General features: G+C 38.7%; 1 long non-coding RNA gene across 1 annotated transcript; it reads right to left on the reverse strand.

Annotated features, from left to right (window-relative positions):
* Nucleotides 1–328: 328 nt before the first annotated feature.
* LOC121032645 (uncharacterized) lies at nucleotides 329–13,816 on the reverse strand. The gene is made up of 4 exons (XR_005791409.1): nucleotides 13,769–13,816; nucleotides 12,887–12,934; nucleotides 11,462–11,529; nucleotides 329–552 (listed from the first exon to the last, which is right to left on the reverse strand). It is a non-coding gene; the product is annotated as an uncharacterized LOC121032645 (long non-coding RNA).
* Between the last annotated feature and the right edge of the window lie 8,173 nt (nucleotides 13,817–21,989).

Consider the following 21,989-nt stretch of genomic DNA (forward strand, 5'->3'; position numbering starts at 1 on the left):
TAAGAAAAGTTACTACCTATGTGCTGTTGATTTGGGACAGTTGATTAGTACCTATGTGCTGTTGAGAAACTGTCAAAAACTGGCATTGGTATCTAAGCAGTGATTGTTGACTCCAGTATATTTGGGAAAATTTTGAAAGCACTGTCTTGCAATGGAAAGAGTGGTTCTGGGAGTAAGGGACTTGTGTTGTATTTTCCATTTTCTCACTATTGAGGTGAAATGTGGAGTGTATTAATCTCTTGACCAAATTTTCCTTACCTGAAGAATAAAGATAGTATATATGTCCAACTCATTTCATGAGTGATGAAGATTAAATGTGATACAAGAAGAAGATCATTAAAAGTTTATTGCCAACACATATAGGATTAATAACTTTGAAAAGCACACATTTGAGAGCAAGAATAGTAGGCTTTGTTCTCCTTCTGGGTTTATGCATCAGTCTTGTCACTCAGCAGTTGGTCTGGGTTGTGGCTTAGCTATTTTAAAGGAATCTCAGTCCATAGCACTGCCAGTGCACTCCTTACTGATTAAGTGGCTCTTGAGCTCTGTGGGCTAAGAATTGCTGTTCCATTGTATTCTATCAGTCATTGAGCAGGAATTTAAAAAAAAAAACAAAATGTTAACAGCACAGATCTCCATAGATAGGCTGAGCAAAAAGGGTTGGAAAATGACAGGTTAATCATTTCAGGAATGCCTTAGAAATGTCATTTTGGCCATTACAAAATGCTATAATCCATTTTCAATGTAAATATGTGTGTGGAGGAGTGTGTGTTTAATCAGCATAATCTTTTATAATGTGTTATAAAATTGAGTCCTGTGGTGTGATTAATCTCTAGAATTGACATATGTCCGGGGTGCCTGGGTGGCTCAGTTGGTTAGGCATCTGACTTTAGCTCAGGTCATGATATCACAGTTTGTGGGTTCAAGCCCCTCATCAGGCTCTGTGCTAACAGTTCAGAGCTGGAGCCTGCTTCAGATTCTGTCTCCCTCTCTGTCTGCCCCTCCCCTGCTTGTGCTCTGTCTCTCTTTGTCTCTCAGCAATAAATAAATATTAAAAATTTTTTTAGAATTGACATATGTCCCATAGAATCAATGTGATTTGGGAGATGAGATATAAAACTTTGTAACTGTGGCTTTAGACTAGCTACAGAGCTATGTAAGCCATGAACTATAAACAGTCATTTCTAGCAGTGAAGGAACAAACTCAAATAGCCCTTCCCACCTCCTTGTTGCTACTTAATGCTGTCTGAGTATTTCAGTGACAATTCAGAATGAATCAACAGTAGCCCCAACTGGACAACACTTCTAAAGTCAGTCCTTTCCTGCCCCAAACCTACTGTCTTTGATGTGTACAAGACAATTCAAAACCCTGAGTTCAAGAAAAGACAGAACTCTTGTGCAAAGAGAAACCAAATCTGACAACATATTGGAGGTCCCAGTCACTACTGACTAGAGTTAGTGGATTGTCCAGTATCCAATGAGATTAGAATGAGATCTTGTGTATATTCTAGTGGTACCCATTCCAGTCTGTATGAGTGGGGACTGCTTACTTTCTTCACTGTAGTCTTAGTGGATTATAATCCACTACCTGACGCCCAGCCACTTTCTGCCCCAGTGCCTAATCCTGATTTCTTTTCATCCAAACTATTGGCCAGAATTTTTCTTAAAATTGAATAGTCCACCCTAGAACCACAACTCTAATCTAAGAGGATACCTACTGCCATACCTTGCAATTAGGCGTAGTTAATTTGGGTACTGATTCCAATTTGGATCCTATCCAAAGCCATTGTATGCCCTTGTACATTGCAAGTAGATCTAACTATTCCTCATTTTTAGTAATTCCAATGCAATTACCATGTAGATTACTTTTATCTTAACTTGTTTTTTAAATTTACTCCCATTTCCCAGACAACTCTTTTGGTCCTAGCATCTTTGGTATGAGGCATACATAGGAAATAATCTATACGTTATTATTCTTACTGGATAACTTTATACTTAATTGCTTATAGCCAGGGTCTGCTCTAAGACCTTCTCTGACTGCTCAACTCCTAATGATTGTGTTACTCCTCTAAGCTCCTTTAACATCCACCATCTATATCACTCACTTGAGATATAACAAATACTCTATTTAGAATTATTAATCTTCTGTGGTGAAATCTAAGAGCTCTATATTATATGCTTCTAAAGTGCAAGTTGTATGCTTCACAGTTCTTTAAGTATCATGTTATGCTTTGCAATGTCTTGCTCATTTTATGTATAATAAGTTTGTTGATGGTGGTAATGATGATTGTTTCACTTTTCTCATAAAACTTCTTAATTTATCCTTCTACTTTCAATCCGTGCTACCATTACCCGAGTTCTTAATTTGTCTGTTTGCTTCATGTCTTCCTTGCAAGCTAGTGTGGTTTGGATTGCTTAATCTTAGTGAAAATTCAAATGACTAACAAAGTTGAAAATGGAAATAATTGGAATTTAGTTTGATTTGGTCAGATATTCTGATCATCTGATTACCCAAATCACATTGGCTACATGACTAATTTCATCATCTTGACAACATCAGCCTTTAAAATGACTCATCTTGGATTGCTGACTTCCATGGCACTGAATAAACATAATTATAACTGCTGGATTTGGGAATGATGTGAGCTCAGACTTTCTTTTGTCATTTAAGTGAAGTCTGCTAACAACACCAAATAAGAAATTTGAGACAATCCAATAATTCTATGTGGTAGGCTAATGGGAGAGAGACAGAGAAACTACAAATGATGATTGTAAGTTCGTCTTTTCAAAGTATCTTCAAAGATATCACAGTTAAAACCCAATTGATAATACTGTGATCTACGTGGGACATAAGGAGAAACTGACCAGAGAAGATAATGGAGTTTTCTTAATTTATGTAGCTAATGATTAGAATGGTTAGTACTAGAATTCTTGGCCAAGATGGTTACAGGTTGACCACACAACCACTGCTACTTTGTCACTAAGCCACAGGAATAAAGATATTTCTAACTTATTATGGTAGGATTTCAATTTTTCTAACCCCATTGCTGATTTAGTCCTTGCCTTAATCTTTCTAAGCAGGGTGAAAAAGAGGGTTGGGCTAGTTTCCTCATTTCCAAATTGATTTCTTAAATCTTCATATCTGCCAAAAGTTTGGACTCCGAGGGATGTTTAAAACCATCTAAACTTTAATTTCACATATTTCTTTGAAACTTAGCTGTGACATGATTCCTCAGGAGTCCTAGCCACCTGCCAAGTTTGAAGTGCTTTTGTTCAGCTGTTTTTAACTTACTGCTGAGAAAGTTCCTGATTTTAATAAGATGGAAAATTGTAGTTTTTCCATTGCCCTATAACTCCAAAACAACAAAATGAGTGTGCTACATGAAGAAGTAAATAAAAAAGCAAATACAAAACATACAGCACAATTATTGTCAGGATATTTTGATAAATATATTGGGCATTTGGAAAAGTGGCATACTAATGTCAGACAAAAGACAAAGACCACGGTCCTCAACCAACCCAAATGATTTACTGAGTTCCAGGAATATATCTAGCCCATATTTGGTCCTCTTTTGGAAATAACATAGGAAGATATTGCCCATGTTTTTTGGGGTGGGGGGGCACTAAATCTGCTAATTAGTATAATTAAATCCTTGAGTAAGATATTTTAAATCAGCAAAACAAAACATTCAAACAGCTGAATCATTTTTTGAAGGCATTATTTCAAGTATAGACATTATCTGTGTTAGGATGAAGCAGATGAAATATGCACTAATCCAATTTATTGTTGTTTATTAAGTGGCTCTAATAATTGGAGCCAGTATTTGTGAACCTGTATAACCCATCTAACTGTGGAGAGGGACAACAAGTTAATAGATAATTTTCCTCTTTCCTATCAGTTCCTTTATTATTTTTTTTTATTTATTTTATTTTTTTTATTTATATATGAAATTTATTGTCAAATTAGTTTCCATACAACACCCAGTGCTCATCCCAAAAGGTGCCCTCCTCAATACCCATCACCCACCCTCTCCTCCCTCCCACCCCCCATCAACCCTCAGTTTGCTCTCAGTTCTCAACAGTCTCTTATGCTTTGGCTCTCTCCCACTCTAACCTCTTTTTTTTTTTTTCCTTCCCCTCCCCCATGGGTTCCTGTTAAGTTTCTCAGGATCCACATAAGAGTGAAACCATATGGTATCTGTCTTTCTCTGTATGGCTTATTTCACTTAGCATCACACTCTCCAGTTCCATCCACGTTGCTACAAAAGGCCATATTTCATTTTTTCTCATTGCCACGTAGTATTCCATAGTGTATATAAACCACAATTTCTTTATCCATTCATCAGTTGATGGACATTTAGGCTCTTTCCATAATTTGGCTATTGTTGAGAGTGCTGCTATGAACATTGGGGTACAAGTGCCCCTATGCATCAGTACTCCTGTGTCCCTTGGATAAATTCCTAGCAGTGCTATTGCTGGGTCATAGGGTAGGTCTATTTTTAATTTTCTGAGGAACCTCCACACTGCTTTCCAGAGTGGCTGCACCAATTTGCATTCCCACCAACAGTGCAAGAGGGTTCCCGTTTCTCCACATCCTCTCCAGCATCTATAGTCTCCTGATTTGTTCATTTTGGCCACTCTGACTGGCGTGAGGTGATACCTGAGTGTGGTTTTGATTTGTATTTCCCTGATAAGGAGCGACACTGAACATCTTTTCATGTGCCTGTTGGCCATCCGGATGTCTTCTTTAGAGAAGTGTCTATTCATGTTTTCTGCCCATTTCTTCACTGGGTTATTTGCTTTTCGGGTGTGGAGTTTGGTGAGCTCTTTATAGATTTTGGATACTAGCCCTTTGTCCGATATGTCATTTGCAAATATCTTTTCCCATTCCGTTGGTTGCCTTTTAGTTTTGTTGGTTGTTTCCTTTGCTGTGCAAAAGCTTTTTATCTTCATAAGGTCCCAGTAGTTCACTTTTGCTTTTAATTCCCTTGCCTCTGGGGATGTGCCGAGTAAGAGATTGCTCCGGCTGAGGTCAGAGAGGTCTTTTCCTGCTTTCTCCTCTAAGGTTTTGATGGTTTCTGTCTCACATTCAGGTCCTTTATCCATTTTGAGTTTATTTTTGTGAATGGTGTGAGAAAGTGGTCTAGTTTCAACCTTCTGCATGTTGCTGTCCAGTTCTCCCAGCACCATTTGTTAAAGAGACTGTCTTTTTTCTACTGGATGTTCTTTCCTGCTTTGTCAAAGATGAGTTGGCCATACGTTTGTGGGTCTAGTTCTGGGGTTTCTATTCTATTCCATTGGTCTATGTGTCTGTTTTTGTGCCAATACCATGCTGTCTTGATGATGACAGCTTTGTAGTAGAGGCTAAAGTCTGGGATTGTGATGCCTCCTGCTTTGGTCTTCTTCTTCAAAATTCCTTTGGCTATTCGGGGCCTTTTGTGGTTCCATATGAATTTTAGGATTGCTTGTTCTAGTTTCGAGAAGAATGCTTGTGCAAGTTTGATTGGGATTACATTGAATGTGTAGATAGCTTTGGGTGGTATTGACATTTTGACAATATTTATTCTTCCAATCCATGAGCAGGGAATGTCTTTCCATTTCTTTAATCTTCTTCAATTACCTTCATAAGCTTTCTATAGTTTTCAGCATACAGATCCTTTACATCTTTGGTTAGATTTATTCGTGGGTATTTTATGCTTCTTGGTGCAATTGTGAATGGGATCAGTTTCTTTACTTGTCTTTCTGTTGCTTCATTGTTAGTGTATAAGAATGCAACTGATTTCTGTACATTGATTTTGTATCCTGCAACTTTGCTGAATTCATGTATCAGTTCTAGCAGACTTTTGGTGGAGTCTATCGGATTTTCCATGTATAATATCATGTCATCTGCAAAAAGCGAAAGCTTGACTTCATCTTTGCCAATTTTGATGCCTTTGATTTCCTTTTGTTGTCTGATTGCTGATACTAGAACTTCCAGCACTATGTTAAACAACAGCGGTGAGAGTGGGCATCCCTGTCGTGTTCCTGATCTCAGGGAAAAAGCTCTCAGTTTTTCCCCGTTGAGGATGATGTTATCTGTGGGCTTTTCATAAATGGCTTTTATGATCTTTCAGTATGTTCCTTCTATCCCGACTTTCTCAAGGGTTTTTATTAAGAAAGGGTGCTGGATTTTGTCAAAGGCCTTTTCTGCATCGATTGACAGGATCATATGGTTTTTCTCTTTTTTTTTTGTTAATGTGATGTATTACGTTGATTGATTTGCGAATGTTGAACCAGCCCTGCATCCCAGGAATGAATCCCACTTGATCATGGTGAATAATTCTTTTTATATGCCGTTGAATTCGATTTGCTAGTATCTTATTGAGAATTTTTGCATCCATATTCATCAGGGATATTGGCCGGTAGTTCTCTTTTTTTACTGGGTCTCTGTCTGGTTTAGGAATCAAAGTAATACTGGCTTCATAGAATGAGTCTGGAAGTTTTTCTTCCCTTTCTATTTCTTGGAATAGCTTGAGAAGGATAGGTATTATCTCTGCTTTAAACGTCTGGTAGAACTCCCCTGGGAAGCCATCTGGTCCTGGACTCTTATTTGTTGGGAGATTTTTGATAACCGATTCAATTTCTTCACTGGTGATGGGTCTGTTCAAGCTTTCTATTTCCTCCTGATTGAGTTTTGGAAGAGTGTGGGTGTTCAGGAATTTGTCCATTTCTTCCAGGTTGTCCAGTTTGTTGGCATATGATTTTTCATAGTATTCCCTGATAATTGTTTGTATCTCTGAGGGATTGGTTGTAATCATTCCATTTTCATTCATGATTTTATCTATCTGGGTCATCTCCCTTTTCTTTTTGAGAAGCCTGGCTAGAGGTTTGTCAATTTTGTTTATTTTTTCAAAAAACCAACTCTTGGTTTCGTTGATCTGCTCTACAGTTTTTTTAGATTCTATATTGTTTATTTCTGCTCTGATCTTTATTATTTCTCTTCTTCTGCTGGGTTTAGGCTGCCTTTGCTGTTCTGCTTCTATTTCCTTTAGGTGTGCTGTTAGATTTTGTATTTGGGATTTTTCTTGTTTCTTGAGATAGGCCTGGATTGCAATGTATTTTCCTCTCAGGACTGCCTTGGCTGCGTCCCAAAGTGTTTGGATTGTTGTATTTTCATTTTCGTTTGTTTCCATATATTTTTTAATTTCTTCTCTAATTGCCTGGTTGACCCACTCATTCGTTAGTAGGGTGTTCTTTAACCTCCATGCTTTTGGAGGTTTTCCAGACTTTTTTCTGTGGTTGATTTCAAGCTTCATAGCATTGTGGTCTGAAAGTATGCATGGTATGATTTCAATTCTTGTAAACTTATGAAGGGCTGTTTTGTGACCCAGTATATGATCTATCTTGGAGAATGTTCCATGTGCACTCGAGAAGAAAGTATATTCTGTTGCTTTGGGATGCAGAGTTCTAAATATATCTGTCAAGTCCTTCTGATCCAATGTCTCATTCAGGGCCCTTGTTTCTTTATTGACCATGTGTCTAGATGATCTATCCATTTCTGTAAGTGGGGTGCTAAAGTCCCCTGCAATTACCACATTCTTCTCAATAAGGTTGCTTATGTGTATGAGTAATTGTTTTACATATTTGGGCACTCCGATATTCGGCGCATAGACATTTATAATTGTTAGCTCTTCCTGATGGATAGACCCTGTCACTATTATATAATGTCCTTCTTCATCTCTTGTTACTGCCTTTAATTAAAGTGTAGTTTGTCTGATATAAGTATGGCTACTCCAGCTTTCTTTTGGCTTCCAGTAGCATGATAAATAGTTCTCCATCCCCTCACTCTCAATCTAAAGGTGTCCTCAGGTCTAAAATGAGTCTCTTGTAGACAGCAAATAGATGGGTCTTGTTTTTGTATCCATTCTGATACCCTATGTCTTTTGGTTGGCGCATTTAATCCATTTACATTCAGTGTGATTATAGAAAGATATGGGTTTAGAGTCATTGTGATGTCTGTATGTTTATGCTTGTAGTGATGTCTCTGGTACTTTGTCTCACAGGGTCCCCCTTAGGATCTCTTGTAGGGCTGGTTTAGTGGTGACAAATTCCTTCAGTTTTTGTTTGCTTGGGAAGACCTTTATCTCTCCTTCTATTCTAAATGACAGGCCTGCTGGATAAAGGATTCTCGGCTGCATATTTTTTCTGTCTAGCACACTGAAAATCTCATGCCAATTCTTTCTGGCCTGCCAAGTTTCAAAAGAGAGATCAGTCACCAGTCTTATAGGTCTCCCTTTATATGTGAGGGCACGTTTACCCCTTGCTGCTTTCAGAATTTTCTCTTTATCCTTGTATTTTGCCAGTTTCACTATGATATGTCGTGCAGAAGATCGATTCAAGTTACGTCTGAAGGGAGTTCTCTGTGCCTCTTGGATTTCAATGCCTTTTTCCTTCCCCAGTTCAGGGAAGTTCTCAGCTATTATTTCAAGTACCCCTTCAGCACCTTTCCCTCTCTCTTCCTCCTCTGGGATACCAATTATGCGTATATTATTTCTTTTTAGTGTATCACTTAGTTCTCTAATTTTCCCCTCATGCTCCTGGATTTTTTTATCTCTCTTTTTCTCAGCTTCCTCTTTTTCCATAACTTTATCTTCTAGTTCACCTATTCTCTCCTCTGCCTCTTCAATCGGAGCCGTGGTGGTTTCCATTTTGTTATGCATTTCGTTTAAAGCGTTTTTCAGCTCCTCGTGACTGTTCCTTAGTCCCTTGATCTCTGTAGCAAGAGATTCTCTGCTGTCAGCTATACTGTTTTCAAGCCCAGCGATTAATTTTATGACTATTATTCTAAATTCACTTTCTGTTATATTATTTAAATCCTTTTTGATCAGCTCATTAGCTGTTGTTATTTCCTGGAGATTCTTCTGAGGGGAATTCTTCCGCTTGGTCATTTTGGATAGTGTCTGGCGTGGTGAGGACCTGCAGGGCACTTCCCCTGGGCTGTGGTGTATAACTGGAGTTGGTGGGCGGAGCCGCAGTCAGACCTGATGTCTGCCCCCAGCCCATTGCTGTGTCCACAGTCAGACTGGTGCGTGCCTTCTCTTCCCCTCTCCTAGGGGCGGGATTCACTGTGGGTTGGGGTGGCCTGTCTGGGCTACTTGCACACTGCCAGGCTTGTGATGCTGGGGATCTGGGGTCTTAGCTGGGGTGGGTAGGCAAGCTGCACAGGGGCAGGAGGGGTAAGCTTAGCTTGCTTCTCCTTAGGTGATCCACTTCAGGAGGGGCCCTGTGGCAGCAGGAGGGTGTAAGATCCGCTGCCAGAGGTTTGGCTCCGCAGAAGCGCAGAGTTGGGTGTTTGCGCAGAGCGAGCAAGTTCCATGGCAGGAACTGGTTCTCTTTGGGATTTTGGCTGGGGGATGGGCGGGGAAATGGCGCTGGCGAGCGCCTTTGTTCCCCACCAAACTGAGCTCTGTCGTCAGGGGGCTCAGCAGCTCTCCTTCCCTTTGTCCTCCAGCCTTCCCGCTTTCTGAGCAGAGCTGTTAACTTATGACCTTCCAGACGCTAAGTCGCGCTTGCTGTCGGAACACAGTCCGTCAGGCCCCTCCGCTTTTTGCAAGCCAGACTTGGGGGCTCTGCTTGGCTGGCGAGCCGTCCCTCCGCCCCGGCTCCCTCCCGCCAGTCCGTGGAGCGTGCACCGCCTCGCCGCCCTTCCTACCTTCTTCCGTGGGCCTCTCGTCTGCGCTTGGCTCCGGCGACTCCGTTCTGCTAATCCTCTTGTGGTTTTCTGGGTTATTTAGGCAGGTGTAGGTGGAATCTAAGTGATCAGCAGGACGCGCTGTGAGCCCAGCGTCCTCCTACGCCGCCATCTTTGAATCCGTCTCTCTCCTATTTTAATTTTGTGAGAGAATAGCCAATTTTAGTCTTGCTGATTAGATTGACATAATTGTTAAGACAGAAAAATTATATCACATAAACCTGTAGCTATGATCTCAGTTGAAACTGAGGTTTCTATGTAGGTACTAAAGGCTGTCAAAATACCCAAGAGAACAAGATGTTTGAATAAGTGGTTTGCTTTCCTTTCCCATCCATCAACACATTTAAGCCATTTGGTACATGGATACACTGCCATAGTGATAGACAATTGAGTAATTCTGCCTGATGCTTGTTGGAACACTCTCTCATCCTAAAAAGAAAGCCAAAGCTTTCTGGAGTAATAAGTCACCTTTTTGCTCATCCTCTGAAAACTTGTTCATGTCCCACCTCTGACTCAAGAGAATAGAATATTGTCACATGTGTGACTGTCTCCTACATTATCACAAATAAATATTGCAAATCACAGACTTTTCTCTAAAAACTGAGAGACATTTATATTGTAATAATTCAATGATTTTTCCCCTATTATTCAAGATGATTGATGTAGATGTAATCATTCTGTCTCTTAGATATTGGTAAAATAAAGTGACAGTTGTTGGCTGTGCAGTAAGGGACCATCTGCACCAAGATGCTTGGAGGAATTAAAAGGTTGGCATTTTCACAGCATGATGTAAAGGATCACAATTATTCAGTTAGTTTATGAAGGCTATGTCTAAATAAAAACTCCAGGTATAATATTTCATTTTAAATCCTAAATTATGTAGATTGTTTGCCAGAATTAGAAGAGATCAATTTTATAAACATTCAAGTGACATATTCATGAGGTTTCAGGTGTTTTCATCTCCACGTGTGCTTAGAATGTCCAGATTAGAATTACTTCTCCCCTTATGCCCAAGCATCTAACTGATATCTGTGCTTTTAGTCTAGGTTAAAGTCTACCTCCTCCAGAGCAACCTGAACTAGGATTGGGACAGCTTATAATTCTCTTTCTGTTTCATTCTCTTACTCAACAAAAAACATATAATGGACATATTACTTTGTGCCAAGGACTGTGCTAAATGGTAATAATCAAACAAGCATTTCCATGCTTTCCAAAAGGATAATAGTAATAGTAATAATAATAGTAAATCCATATTAAAATGGTTGTTGATTGAATCTTTTGCCCTAAATTCCAACCTGAATCTATATGATGGGAACTTTTACCAATGTTCCTTTCCTCTCAAGCAATGTTAGAGGTGGGAATATATTTCTCCTGTCCATCCTTCACTTCCTACCCAAGGGAAGAAGTCACTAATCCTTATGGGAGCCTGCCATGCTTTAATTCTTGATCAGAGCTAATTGAAGTATCAAATAACACAGCTCAGATGCAATCTTTGTGCTCTTTTTTCTTACTTCCTCTGAGTCTACTTTCCCTGTCCATCACTGCCATGTTTTTAGATTTTTTGAGTTGATTTCTAAATTAACATTCTAACCATACAAGGTTAAGATCAGAGAACGGTTTAGCTATAGAGAAGGAATATTATCCATTGATAACATTTTACTTCCAAAGAAGCTGGAGCAATATTTAGAAAGTTGTGTTTTACAAAGATAAACTTAATGCAAAATATCTTACCAATTTTAAGTGCATTTGAGAAGGGTTGAAGCAAGCATCATTTAACAGACATGATATGTGAGGAAGGCCTGAAATGAAAGGTTGATTTTGAATAGGTAGAAAGGAAAGAAAGTCAAGACAAAAATAATAAGAGAAAGAGAAATTAAAGAGAAAAAGTACATTGTATTCTTTTTTAAAAAAATTTTTTAATGTTTATTTTTGAGAGAGACAGAGCATGAGCAGGGAAGGGGCAGAGAGAGAGGGAGACACAGAATCTGAAGCAGGCTCCAGGCTCGAGCTGTCAGCACAGAGCCCGACACGGGGCTCGAACTCAACGGACTGGGAGATCCTGACCTGAGCCGAAGTCTGACGCCAAACTGACTGAGCCATCCAGGTGTCCCCATTGTATTCTTTATTAAAGTGAAGATCAGGGGCACCTGGGTGGCTAAGTTGGTTAAGCATCTGACCCTTGATTTCAGCTCAGGTCATATATGATCTTAAGCCCCTTGTTGGAATCTGTGCTGACAATATGGAGACTCTATGGGATTCTCTCTCTCCTCCTCTGTCTGCTTCTCCCCAATGCACATGCACATGTTCACTCTCTCTCAAAATAAATAAATAAACTTTAAAAAAAGTGAAATTTTAAAAAATACATAAAGTAAAGAGCTACACTGCTTTGGGGCAACTTTTTTAACCTTTACTATTTCATATCATTAACATATGTTTATATTTATGCAAATTAAAGGGTTAAAATAAATTAATTTCATTAGTTTATATGTTTGGCTCTTTCAATAAATACATTTCTTTAACAGAGTCATATACCTGCCACCCCCCTCTTCTGTGACCCTTCTTCATTTGCAATAGAGGTATTCAGGTAATTGAAACATCAGACTTGCAAGTTATTGTCTTCCTCTGAAATCTGAAAATCTACCCTAAATAAAGATTTACTTGTTTGTTCACCTAAACAAAGACCACTTTCTCTTCCACTCACTTAGACTTTTAGATACTCCCACTTTCTGTGGTCCCTTTATGGTGTAATTTAAAATGTATCTTTAAAAAATGAATTTTTTCTTTTTTCAATAGCTCTTGCCCCTCTTTCCTTGATGCCATGAACATTTTTAAGTTGTTCAAAGACAGAATCTGAGGGGGTACCAGTTATTATCCTAACATTTAGAAATATCAGGGCGAGGTTTCCCTGGAAACCACATGAACATAAAAACCATGCAGAGCAAACTTGGTTTCATCTCTAGTTACATTTTCTATTGAAGAGAGATATCACCCCCACTTATATTTTGTTTTAGAGGTGAGATTCAGGGCAGAAAGCTGTGGAGGCCATTTTATTTGGTTTCAATATCTAGCAGACTAGAGTTATAGTTTCAGGACAGAAAATAAAACTAAATATGGTCTAAACCACATATAAACATGAAAATGAATTAAAAGCCCCACCTTGCCAGGTGACAGCATAGAAGGATGTGCCGGGTGGCCTCCCTTTTCCTGGTAAAGGAGAAGAGAATCATGACTTCTCAAGGGGAGAAGAAAAGATTAATTATCTCATGTTCACCAGGGTGGTCAGTTTGGAAGAAGGTGCCCACCAAGCATCTTTTACTGCTGAGATAATGGAAGAAGCACACTACATATTTATCATATTGCTTTTCTATGAAGTTACTATAATCATAATAAGATAATAATGTCTTTCCGTTAACTCATGTATATTATAAATATAGACTTATTGCACCGTAATTCCTTAGATTTGCTATGTGGTGATGACAAGTCTTTTAAAAAGTTCATATTGTCTAGTCTGAATTTCCCATCACAGAGTCAATGATTCTGTATTGTACGTTATACAGATGTTTCATACAATGTTTTAGTTAGCATGTGCTTTCATTTAAAAGTGGGACCAATTTTTCCCTTTCATGCATAAAAGTCTTGGACCTAACTCAAATGGATATATTTTTTAAAAAATCAAACTGATAACATGGTAATGCATTAAATTGTGAAGAGTACACAGTAGTTTTTCAAAAGCTTAGGCTTTATATTCAGTTTCTTGGAGTACAACAATAACCATTTTTAAAACGTGAAAAGAAGAAGAAGAAGAAGAAGAAGAAGAAGAAGAGGAAGAAGAAGAAGAAAACCTGTCTTTACCTCTAGAGAATTCCAGGTTTTTGATAGAGGAAAATGCACATTAAAGAAACACAGGGATAAAGATCATCCCAGTCTGAAATTACTCAGTATCTTTGCTTTACCCAAATTCCCAAGGACTCATGATATAAAAAAGGCTATGAAAAAGGAAGAAAACTCAACTAACTACCTCATCTTCTATAGCCTTACCCACAGAGCAGAAGCCAGTTTTCATCTCAAGTTTCTGCTTCTTCTGGTACAAAATATGGTCATTTGTTAGCAATTTGGAAAGGAGAAAGTAAGCCAGACGACAGAGGGACAGTGCCCATACTCTGTACTCAGAATGGCCCATTGTTAGTCATATCCTGTGTCATAAGAATTAGGTTATGTTTGTTTCCACTCAAGCTAAGCAGTTTATAATCTACTTAAATATTTCTTTGTTTTTTGTTTTATCATCAGTTGGCCACATATTTATTATGTTATAATTCTCAAGCTGTTTCCTTGTAACATTTAATTAAAAAAATAACAATTATGCATGCAGTTTCTTAATGGATATAGGATCAAATATTGGAAGCTAAAAAATCTCTATTTTTCAGTTTTAAAAATGGGAACAGTGGGTACTAGGATTATTAAATAATTTGCCCTGGAGACCCAAGCTCATCATCATCTGGATATGATCTGAACCAAAATGGAACACAAGTCTCCTGATCTGCTTTTTGATTATTATGAAAGAATTTCGTAAAAATCGAGTAAATGGAAATTTGAGATCTTAAATGCTCTTATTTAACATTGTGTTATTTACACAATTTACTGGGCAGTGGGCCTGCCTGTTAGTCTTTATTGGAAGAGTGGTTGTTAAATTCTCATTAATCATTGCTTCTGTGACAAATCAGCTACAGTTTAGAGGGACTTGAATGGGGAGGGAACAGCTTTATGAAGTGGTAGCTGAAGTTAACACTAGCCTTGACCTTTCTTTCCTGGGCGACATTTTTGCAGAATTAAAGAATGGGAAAACCCTGTACTACATTTAAAATGCAACATCTGTAGCACAGTTTTATTTTTTCTTACATCATTGGTATTTGTTTCTCATGATGATCTACAGTTTCAACAGAGGAAGCTGAAAAGTATGATGGGCTGCAAGTTCGTAACTATGAATCAATGAAACTTCCACTGTGGGAGATTCTATTGTATTAGCAGGAGGGAAGGCTATCAAGTTTTATAGAGATGTGAGAAGTGAAAACAAAACAAATAATGAGCCTTGTGCTGGACATTTGTCTTGTTTTCTACTTGTTTATCACCTCAAGAACAATCTCAGGATTTGGGGGAATTTCCTCCTTTGACAGTGATGCTTGCCCAGTGAAGAAACCTTAAATCTCACTTGCCGGCTTCCTTTAAATCTGTAATGCAGCATTTGAATTCTGCTAATTGGTTGAGGTCTCACAAGACCTTGTTTTGGGACTGAGTCATCAGAGGAAGCATGTACCCAGCAGAATGACATTTTGGTGAGGGCAGCTGTAGAGACCTGTAGTTTCCAGGGCCAACAGCGTAGTTCTGCTGCCACCTTTGTCAGTGTCAGCTTGTGGTCTGTGCCCACCAGCAGGACCTGAAACATCTTTGCTGGAGTCAATCCACAACGAAGCTGAGGGTTGTTCCCAGATACATGGATTCAAAGTGTGACATTCGGGGTGCCTGAGTGACTCAGTCGGTTAAGTGTCTAACTCTTGATTTTGGCTCAGGTCATGATCTCAGGTTTGTAAGATTGAGCCCCTGCTTGGGGTTCTCTCTCTCTCTCTCTCTCTCTCTCTCTCTCTCTCTTTCTGCCCCTCCCCCCACTCACGTGTGTGAGCTCTCTCTCAAAATAAATAAACATTAAAAAGAAATTTGAACTGTGACATTTTGATCTTTATGTGCTAGTTAACATCCCTTAGTAAATTTCTTTTGTGATTTAACCAGTTAAAATGAGTTTTCTGATTTTCAGTTAAGAACCCTGCTTGACTCAGCTCCTTACTATGTACAGACACTCTGCCAATTATTTTATGTATTTAACATGATTTTATTCCTTACAAGAATCCTACTATAGAGGAATATTATACAGTGAAGCTCAGGGGCGTTAAGTATGTTGCCCGAGATCATTCAGATATTACATAAATGAACAGAGACACTTTAAATACTCTCTTCCTAACCTTATAAAGCATGAGGCCGAGTTTTAATTTAAAAAGAAAAAGGTGTTGGTAGTTTACACTGGAATACAAAATGAAAAAGTACTGATGAGCTCTAGAATCTGAACTCAATTCCCTCATATGCCTATGCCTAATGTAAACCGGCTATTCTTACAAAGCAGGGACCGATTTTCATATAGATCTCCACCTCTTCTTAGATTATTTGAAGTGTCCACTTATCCAGCTTCTTACATTTCAGCCTCAGGTGGGCCTTTCCTTGAGTAGTTTGTCTTTCATTCATCTCCTTCTTTCTTAACTCATATGGCTTCTGTTGTCTGTATGTGATAATCAGATGACATTTAGCCTGTGCTTCCTTACCCCTTCTGTTTGGATTCTCTAGCTCAGAAGTCAACAACTCTTTTTTAAAGGGCCAGATAGTAAGTATGCTGTGCTTTGTGGGCCATATAGTCTCTGTTACAACTATTCAAATATCTAGTTGAAAGCAGCCATACACAAACAGCAAATGAATGAGTATGACTCTTCCAATAAAACTTATTTACAAAAGCGGTGGTCACCAGGGTTAGTTTACAGAATCCTGCTGTAGCCCAATGATTCTCAAATGTTACATCCCACTGGATTGGACAGCCAGTTCTTAGCATTTTTAGTGATTACATATTTTTGCATTGACTTTGTCTCTTTTCTGTTTTATTCCCTCTGTCTCTAAATCCTGCTCTTTTGAATTACTTTCCCAAATATTATACCCATTCATAGATCTTTGTTCATGCCTGTTTTGGCAAGAACCCAGACTAATAACATTAGTACCAGGAGTGTGGTTAGAAATCAACTCATGGCATGTAGTATCATATTTATTGACCTTTATCTTTGTGTAATTGTGATAATATGCATGTGGGATGTGAGGCATTGGGTTATATGATAGCCTGGGCCCTTAAACCATTATGGGGAAAACTTCAGTCATATGGATTATGAAATAAATTGGAATTTGTTAACTGCTTTGGAAACCATAACAAAAGAAAATGATAGACTTAGACAACTATCAACCCAAAGCTATGAAAGCAAAGTGTTTCTATTTAAGAGTTACAGAAAGCCCTTCTCCCTATAGTACCTGGTAGAACTTTGCTAAAAATGAGTCCTAGTATTTAATTTTAAGTATGGTAGAGCTGCCAAGGAAACTCAGTGTGCAACCCTGAGGTTCCTTGTGTCAAAGTTGGGTATCTAAAAGGAAAACAGTTGTTGGGGCGCCTGGGTGGCGCAGTCGGTTAAGCGTCCGACTTCAGCCAGGTCACGATCTCGCGGTCCATGAGTTCGAGCCCCGCGTCAGGCTCTGGGCTGATGGCTCAGAGCCTGGAGCCTGTTTCTGATTCTGTGTCTCCCTCTCTCTCTGCCCCTCCCCCATTCATGCTCTGTCTCTGTCCCAAAAATAAATAAACGTTGAAAAAAAAATTAAAAAAAAATAATAATAAAAAAAAAAAGGAAAACAGTTGAGCCCTAAAACCTAGGATGAATATAGTTGTTAGATAAGCCTGAGACTCTTAAATTACCAAAGCCCCCTGATTTTCTTATGCCAACAGAAGCATCTCCCTTCCCTTTATAGAGGAGGACAGATTACTGTTGTTAAGTTATCCTTAAATAGTCACCTAAAGCAGGTACCTCTCAAAATGATGCTTGCCACCTATAAGATCGACCCCTGTTTCCACTATATTGCCTTCATGCCAAATACCAGGACTCAGTATAACCCAAGTAGGAAGTAGAGTCCCTGCTCTTTGGGGACGTAGCTCCACACTGAATCATTGTAGTCTTGACTAATATATACTAGAGTAATTGGTAAAACATGGATGAAAGTATATCTCTATAGAGCCTTCCACTGGTTAAGTGGATGGGCAGATATAAGGCTTGGCATGTGAATGTCCTCCATTGTCTTGAGATTCAATATTCTGGCAGGATTTTTTGGTCCTAGTACATTACTAGATGTAACTTTGAAACTGGAACATGATGACTGCTTACATAGTTAATGAAGTGGAGATGACACAGAAATTGTAAGGCTTAGTATAATGAAGTGGTCAGAAGGCTCAGGGCAATATGTTGTTATGAATTAATTGTGTGAGACTGGAGAACCCGTCAGCTGACTTAGTTGTCTTGGTGGTTCTCAGGATACTCCTTCCTTTTAGGCAGTAATGAATGTGCTAGTGCAGACATAACTGGAATCTCTGAAAAGCTCAATGTTGGCTGTCATCCAGAGACCAGAATAGACAGTGGAAGAGGCTGCTATGGACTTGAGATCTCTCATATGGTGCTGCATCCCTGATAACTGGAATACACAGATCTGGAAACCAAAGGACAGAAGCAGGATCATTTTTAGTGACTCACTTAATAGACCTTTTTCTATTTATTTATGTAAACTTAGGCTGTGCTGGTTTATAGATGCTGGATCTTGGGGAAATAATCTTCCAGAAGATACAAGAAGAGTTCTAAAGAACTTCAAGCTAGAACTATCTTTAGGCTTCTCATGCTAGGAGAAACCAGGACAAAAAAAAAAAAAAAAATCAAGTTCTTATGTAAGTATATCAGCAATCAATTTTAAGTACTATGAGCAGCTAGTATTATAGCTATATAATGGGAACAGATAATTCATTATGACATTTCTTGGTGTCACCATTTTTAGTACTAATGATTAATGGGAAGGTGCAGCAACCAAGTCCAATAAAGCAAGACAATTAAGAAATCATGCTTGAAATTCAGATCACCTTCTAAGCAAGCCACTTAGACCAGTTGAAGTGTTGGTAAAGGGTGAGGAGAATTGTAGAATAATTGAGGGAGGGTAGGGATGATAAATACCAATATAGCTTCAGGATTAAGTTGCTACAGTGAAGACTGTAGCTTTCTCTACTCATTCTATTATATTGATTATATGAAGAGTTTGTGACTGGCTACCATCTTGAATGTGATACTTTGCTGAATTGAAATTAATGGAGGGTATTGACATATCCGAGTAGTGCATGGCTTTGACTGTGTTGGGCCCCTTTTCTGCACCACTTCAAATCTGATTTAAGCTGTTGTTTCAATAATAAATTCCACATGGTCTTCAAATATCTTCATATAAGGGCAACTTAAAAGTCTTCAAGTTCTCTTGTTTCTTGACCCAGAGCTTCTCTTATGTGCACTGTAAGACACTCATAGGAATCTACTCATGTGTGTGAACTCATGCATGGACAACCCAGAACTGCAAAGTTGTAAGTATCCTTTTTGTAACTTTTCAATTACAGAAGATGAGAGGTGATGAATAAATGTTTCCTTCTTTGTTTCCCTGCATGAAAAAAAATCTCATTCATGTTTCTTAGATTTTTTGGATTCTGTGAGATAGAGCACCCACTACTCATAACTAACTAAACAATGTACCCACTCATTGACTTTTCCTTTTCCCCTGCTTGACCCCACCATACATAATTTCTGCTTTCTGTATATAATCTCAGGGTCTACTGTGAGAGGAATTTAGGCTATGCAAATCAGAAAGAATACTCACATTTCATCCAAGGATTTCTATGAATGGGTGTTTGATTGCTTAGTCTAGCAATCATCAAATCTGGTGGAGATGAGGAAGTTCCAATCTCTTGGATTCTCCAAAATCTCAAAGATACCTCCTTGTAGGGAATTGCTGACTGTGACCAAAAAAAAAAAAAAAAAAAAACCCCTGGGGGGGTAAAAGTACTAGAGAAGTCCTGTGTTGAGTTTTTATATTATACATAATGCATCACAAATTCAGATATATGTGTAATGGTTCCACAAAACTGGAGACTAGATGGTACACTTGAAAAGATGATTTATGCCATATTATTTATCTTTGAAAATTTTAAATTTATTAAAGCAAAGTTAACTTTACTTGAATCCTTTGCTGCCTTTCCAGTTAACAGCCAAAGCCAAAGACAGAGCTTGATGGAATCATAATATTACATATTAGTAACTCTAATCATTATTCTAAATGTAGTTTGCTTTTTGTCAATTATAGTTCCTTAGGGGGCAATCCAAACTGCTGTGTAAAGAAGGCTCAGAAGAACAGCACAATTTAAAGTACTACAGTAGCTTTTATGTTGATTGAGTTTTTCATTTTAGGTTTTTTCAAAACATAAACAGTGTTTGACATTAGCTCTTTTTAAATTCTTTTTCAAAATTAGAGCATAAAATATTCCAAGGACTCTGCAAATATGTAACATAACTGACTTGTTTACCAAGAATAGTGAGTAGTAAAATAGGTTAGAGTCGAAGAATGTTAGGACTGAAGTCTTAACAATAACCTAAATATATCTTCTGTTGGCAGTTAAGTAAAGGCAAAGTGAGATAAAATAATTTGTTAGTTCTTTGACCCGGTCCTTTGTGTCTTGACTAAAAATCAGTCTTTTCCCTTGGGAGATTGGGAAGATTTGGGAAAAATGATATTCTTTTTCTTTTTTTTCATTTTTTTTAATGTTTACTTTTTTGAGAGAGAGAGGGACAAAACACGAGCAGGGGAGGGGCAGAGAGAGAGGGAGACACAGAACCTGAAGCAGGCTCTAGACTCTGAGCTGTCAGCACAGAGCCCAACATGGGGTTCTAACTCACAGACCATGAGATCATGACCTGAGTCAAAGTGAGACACTTAACCAACTGAGCCACCCAAGTGCCTATTTTTCTTATTTTTAAAAAAAATAATTCTCAGGGGCTTCTGGGTGGCTCAGTTGATTAAGCGTTCAACTTCGGCTCAGGTCACAATCTCGTGGTTTGTGAGTTTGAGCCCTGCATCAGTATCTTGGTTGACAGCTCGGAGCCTGGAGCCTGCTTCAGATTCTGTGTCTTTCTCTCTCTCTGCCCCTCTCCTGCTCACATTTTGTCTGTCTCTCTCTCTCAAAAATAACAGTGAATTTTTTTTAGATAATAATTCTCATAGACTTCCTTGTTTGTGCCTTGAAACAGAAAATACTGACATAATAAAATATCAGAAGGTGGAAATGAGAAAGAAGGGTGCAAGGATCCTCAATGTTTTTTTTACATGGAAATGTATTTCAGATACCTTGCCAGTGGCTTGCACTGGCCTTAGAGAAGAAACAGATTCTGAGAGACATCCTCTGGAGATAATCTTCTAAGGGATAATCCAGATCTATTCATGGAGATAGAAATGGTCACTCCAATGACATCCCAAGTCTCATTGACTTCCCCTACATGAATCCTCCTATTAATCGTCAGTCTGTCTGACCTCATTAATTGGGTTTCTACTTCATTTCACTTTCTGTTCTTCTAGATCTGGTGAAAAGGTCTGGATCAGCAATTTTAGTACATAGAGAAACATGCTTTGAGATGAACTTAGAGAAAGTTTCATTCTTCTTTACCTGTGGAAAAGAATCTGAGCATGCAGAAGGTATCCACACCATCTAGATATGTCAATCAAGATAGTGTGGCTTGTTAAGATAACAAACAACTCTGGAACATAGTGGTCTGAAACAACAAAAGTGTATGTCTCATCTGGGCTACATGTCCAGTAGAAGTTGCCAGGCAGGGATGGGGGAAGGGGCACTATGTTCACTGTAGTCACTCAGGCTAACAGAGGCTCCCAGTAAGCATATGCTTCTTTGATCAAAGAGGCTACAAATGGGAACATGATGAAGCGCACGAGTTTTTTTTTTTTCCCCAAGAAGTGATACTCTGCCCACTTTCAAGAGGGTAGGACAGGAGAAGCAGAAATATTTTGTAAACAGAGGTAACAACTAGCACAACTCCCTTATGATCTCCCAACCATCACTTATAGGAGAGGATATGTGAACCACCTTAAGTTCTTGCTCCACCTCCTGTGACCCATTGTTCTGAGCTTGCTTCTCTTTTCTAGCTTCTGTCCTCCGTCCTGGAAGTGGAATGGGTCCACAAGTACCTATACATTTGGTATGTCTCTAGCATTCTTTCTAGATTGATTCTTTCTGGATTGGTTTATTTGAATTTCTAGATACTCCCTGTGGAAGCACAGCTATATGCAGCCAGCAGGCCAACACCACATCACTCTTGAACTCACCCCAGATCACCCAGAATCCAAGTTTACGAATAGCATCTCAGGCTTATGATTGTACAACAGGGTGCTTCTGGGATAGACTGAGAAAGGGAGAGAAATGAAATTGGCCTGAAAAAGACATGAAACAGCAGTCATATAAAGGAAAATACTGGATGGACTGAACTGATTTAGAAACTAGATTTAAGATTGTTAGACAGGGGGCGCCTGGGTGGCTCAGTCAGTTAAG

Source organism: Herpailurus yagouaroundi, unplaced genomic scaffold (assembly GCF_014898765.1).
Source record: "Herpailurus yagouaroundi ecotype Mexico unplaced genomic scaffold, PumYag 142, whole genome shotgun sequence".
Lineage (NCBI taxonomy): Eukaryota > Metazoa > Chordata > Mammalia > Carnivora > Felidae > Herpailurus > Herpailurus yagouaroundi.